The sequence below is a fragment of the Ornithodoros turicata genome, unplaced genomic scaffold (genome assembly GCF_037126465.1).
Source record: "Ornithodoros turicata isolate Travis unplaced genomic scaffold, ASM3712646v1 ctg00000969.1, whole genome shotgun sequence".
NCBI lineage: Eukaryota > Metazoa > Arthropoda > Arachnida > Ixodida > Argasidae > Ornithodoros > Ornithodoros turicata.
The window spans coordinates 387,961-392,475 of record NW_026999432.1 but is presented as its reverse complement, the minus strand read 5'-3'; the positions used below and the strand labels follow the sequence as shown (position 1 = coordinate 392,475).

At 51.3% G+C, this 4,515-nt stretch overlaps 2 long non-coding RNA genes across 2 annotated transcripts; one reads left to right on the top strand and one right to left on the bottom strand.

Moving 5' to 3' along the window:
- The first annotated feature begins 1,917 nt into the window (after positions 1-1,917).
- On the top strand, positions 1,918-2,676 carry LOC135376015 (uncharacterized). Its single transcript, XR_010417490.1, has 2 exons — positions 1,918-2,029; positions 2,501-2,676. It is a non-coding gene; the product is annotated as an uncharacterized LOC135376015 (long non-coding RNA).
- Positions 2,677-3,019: 343 nt separating this feature from the next.
- Positions 3,020-3,778, bottom strand: LOC135376014 (uncharacterized). The gene is made up of 2 exons (XR_010417489.1): positions 3,667-3,778; positions 3,020-3,195 (listed from the first exon to the last, which is right to left on the bottom strand). It is a non-coding gene; the product is annotated as an uncharacterized LOC135376014 (long non-coding RNA).
- Between the last annotated feature and the right edge of the window lie 737 nt (positions 3,779-4,515).

The following is a 4,515-nucleotide window of genomic DNA, read 5'->3' as shown; positions in this document are numbered from 1 at the left end:
CATCATGACGTCGCAATCCAGGAAAAAGAAGCACGCGCGCGCACACAGCAGCTCAGGAATGCACAAGGAGAGGTGCTTTATAGGAATTTCTACTCCACACACTCAGATACCAGCATTTCTGCACAAATACCTATAACGGCTGACTTCCTCAACATATCGAGGAAAGCGAATACTAACACTCAACATATAACAAAAAACAAACAAATTCCATTCTCATGAACTCTCTCCTCTGCCGAGCGGCTTTCTCCTGCTCTACCTGGATGCTGACTGTTTCCCCTCATCTACATTCTGAGTAAAAGCCGTGAAAGGAGAAAAGAACCGCGAAAAATTACACGTATGTGTGCTCCAATAGCTGTAACTGCAAGAAACCGTAGCGCACGCCAATACACTGAGAAAAATACACCTATTTCTGCCACCAGATAATTCTTGCATAATGCCACATACACAGTCGCATTACCCTTGCGTAAAGAAAGCACAGGACAGGGATACACAAATTTCCTTAGGTGAGCAGGGAAAAGGCTTAAGACCTCAGGTCACCACACATCGCCACGCGGCTAGCACAACATGACACCAACAAGATACTAGCAGCGGGAAGAACTGCAACACTGCTAAACAAGTCCAGACATGCCACGAGGACGTCACAAATCAGGAGAAAAAAAGCACACGCATGCACGCAAAGAGGACAACGCATTAAACACACGGAGCGCTCAGGAATAATCGTAGCGTTACCGCACATCGCTACGAAGCTCAACGTCTAACACAAGACGACAACAACAACAAGATATTAACGAAGGGTAAAAATTGCAACACTGAACAAGTCCAGACATGCGACATCGCATAGTCGACGTCAGGCATCGAGTAACCGCGGAACAAAGAGCTGCACGCGCATGTAATCGAGAATAAAAGTTCTAGTCGAGACATCCCTCTCTCTCTCTCTCTCTCGCAGACAGGAGCAGCACGGGACATCGTGGCAGTGTGGTAGCGGAATGGGTGTACGAAAAGAATTACCATTCCGTCATCGTGCTGACGCAGTGACCCGCGCAATGACGACGCTGCGATGAAGATACCCCATATCCTTTCTCTTGAGGCAAGTCAGGGAGGGTGCAGGCATCTATCGACCAAGTCCTTTGTATGTATTCAATAAAGATGTTTCAGTGAAAGAACACACAGAGTCTCGTCAAAGTTATTCGGTCTGTTTAATGCGTTGCATGTCAATAACCAAGCGGTATTTCAATAAATCAGTGACAAAGTTGACGATGTAGACTGCTTGCAAATGTCGCTGCTTCCGCAGGGCGTGCTTAATATGAGCGATGGCACGAGCGAGAAGGTCCACGATGTCTGCAGCGATGTAGTTGAATTCTGCGTTGGCCAAGCTCACAAATTCGCTCATCAGTCCCAGGGGTCCGTCAGGAACCGTTATGCAGACGTTCTTGTAACGGGCGTAAATTCGACGCACCATCTCCTGCAGCGGCCCCGGCGAGATCTCTCCTATATTGCCAAAGCCTACCATGTCTATCACGTAGCGAAAAGCAGTGATGACGAGCTCGTTGCGGGGACTTTCGCCGTTGAAACATTCCTTCTCCACTTCTTCCCAAGAAGCGTGGGTACGGGAACAATTTTGTAAAGAGTGGTAGCTGAACATCTTCACGTAGTGATGACGCGAGCGCGGTGCGCGCTGCCTTTATAGAGATAAACGCGCGCGCAAAGAACGGAGAATGAAAGCGAAACTGAAAAGCCACCCGTCGCCGCTAGGAGCGCGCAGCAGAGAGCCGAAACCGAAAACACCCGCGGCCGGCGCAGAGGGAGCTAGCAGCGCGCGCGCGCGCATGCGCGGACGGGTGGAGCAGAGGGCGCGCGCGCATCCATAGCGGCCGCTGCGCGTCGCCTCTCTCAGTTTCTCTCGGACCGTCGCGGAAGACGGACGTGCGCTCCGCGCGCTCGCTCAGTTGCTGGCTGGATCTCGTAGAGAGCAGACGTATGTTCTCCGCGCTCGCTCAGTTTCTGCCTGGAAGTTGCCGCGGGGGAAAAGGTGAGTGAGTGATTTGACGCGCTCCTTTTCTCGTATGTTTGCCGTGTTTAGCGGTGACCGCGCTCCTGTTAAGCCTTTTCTCGCATGTTTAGACTTGTTTTGCGGTGTCCAAGCCTGTTGACGCATGTTTAGCGATGTGTGGTTCCCGCCTTGTGTTAGCTGCATAGTGTTGTGGTTAGGGCTAAGCGATCGCCCCCGTAAGCCTCTTTCCTCGTATGTTTGCCGTGTTTAGCGGTGACCGCGCTCGTGTTAAGCCTTTTCTCGCATGTTTAGCGATGTGTGGTTCCCGCCTTGTGTTAGCTGCGTAGTGTTGGGCCCAAGCGATCGTTCCCGTAAGCCTTTTTCCCCGATGTGTACTGTTTTCTGTTTTAGCAGTAGCGGTTAGACCTTTTCTCTCGCATGCCTAGACTTGCTTAGCAGTGCTGTCATTTTTACCCGCCGCTAGTATCTTGTTCTGTCTTTCTCGTCTAGAGCTATGATGGTGGCGCCATCTGGTGTGATGCCTTGCAACTAAGTGGCCACCTGTCGTCGATCTCTGCAACTGCTGGGTGCAAACTACCAACATGGCGGACGCTGGTCACTCGGGTGTTGCGGAGCGGCTTCTTCGCCGCGGCATCGTTGATTTTCGAATAAATTGTTTCTCTCCACTCTATTTCTATCTTTTTATTTTATTTTCTGCCTATTTTTTTTATTTTTTATGACCACGATTATCCGGAAACGCACATCTGGCCTGGACGCCATTAATTAGCAATTAGAGCTAATTGGGACCCCTAATTAGAGCTAATTGGGCACATCTTGGTCTGGACGCAAGATAGACATTCCCCAATTAGTGTGATGGCTCCCTGGAGGGTGCTGATTAATGTGGGGGGTCCCAATTAGCTCTAATTGCTAATTAATGGCGTCCAGGCCAGATGTGCGTTTCCGGATAATCGTGGTCATAAAAAATAAAAAAAAATAGGCAGAAAATAAAATAAAAAGATAGAAATAGAGTGGAGAGAAACAATTTATTCGAAAATCAACGATGCCGCGGCGAAGAAGCCGCTCCGCAACACCCGAGTGACCAGCGTCCGCCATGTTGGTAGTTTGCACCCAGCAGTTGCAGAGATCGACGACAGGTGGCCACTTAGTTGCAAGGCATCACACCAGATGGCGCCACCATCATAGCTCTAGACGAGAAAGACAGAACAAGATACTAGCGGCGGGTAAAAATGACAGCACTGCTAAGCAAGTCTAGGCATGCGAGAGAAAAGGTCTAACCGCTACTGCTAAAACAGAAAACAGTACACATCGGGGAAAAAGGCTTACGGGAACGATCGCTTGGGCCCAACACTACGCAGCTAACACAAGGCGGGAACCACACATCGCTAAACATGCGAGAAAAGGCTTAACACGAGCGCGGTCACCGCTAAACACGGCAAACATACGAGGAAAGAGGCTTACGGGGGCGATCGCTTAGCCCTAACCACAACACTATGCAGCTAACACAAGGCGGGAACCACACATCGCTAAACATGCGTCAACAGGCTTGGACACCGCAAAACAAGTCTAAACATGCGAGAAAAGGCTTAACAGGAGCGCGGTCACCGCTAAACACGGCAAACATACGAGAAAAGGAGCGCGTCAAATCACTCACTCACCTTTTCCCCCGCGGCAACTTCCAGGCAGAAACTGAGCGAGCGCGGAGAACATACGTCTGCTCTCTACGAGATCCAGCCAGCAACTGAGCGAGCGCGCGGAGCGCACGTCCGTCTTCCGCGACGGTCCGAGAGAAACTGAGAGAGGCGACGCGCAGCGGCCGCTATGGATGCGCGCGCGCCCTCTGCTCCACCCGTCCGCGCATGCGCGCGCGCGCGCTGCTAGCTCCCTCTGCGCCGGCCGCGGGTGTTTTCGGTTTCGGCTCTCTGCTGCGCGCTCCTAGCGGCGACGGGTGGCTTTTCAGTTTCGCTTTCATTCTCCGTTCTTTGCGCGCGCGTTTATCTCTATAAAGGCAGCGCGCACCGCGCTCGCGTCATCACTACGTGAAGATGTTCAGCTACCACTCTTTACAAAATTGTTCCCGTACCCACGCTTCTTGGGAAGAAGTGGAGAAGGAATGTTTCAACGGCGAAAGTCCCCGCAACGAGCTCGTCATCACTGCTTTTCGCTACGTGATAGACATGGTAGGCTTTGGCAATATAGGAGAGATCTCGCCGGGGCCGCTGCAGGAGATGGTGCGTCGAATTTACGCCCGTTACAAGAACGTCTGCATAACGGTTCCTGACGGACCCCTGGGACTGATGAGCGAATTTGTGAGCTTGGCCAACGCAGAATTCAACTACATCGCTGCAGACATCGTGGACCTTCTCGCTCGTGCCATCGCTCATATTAAGCACGCCCTGCGGAAGCAGCGACATTTGCAAGCAGTCTACATCGTCAACTTTGTCACTGATTTATTGAAATACCGCTTGGTTATTGACATGCAACGCATTAAACAGACCGAATAACTT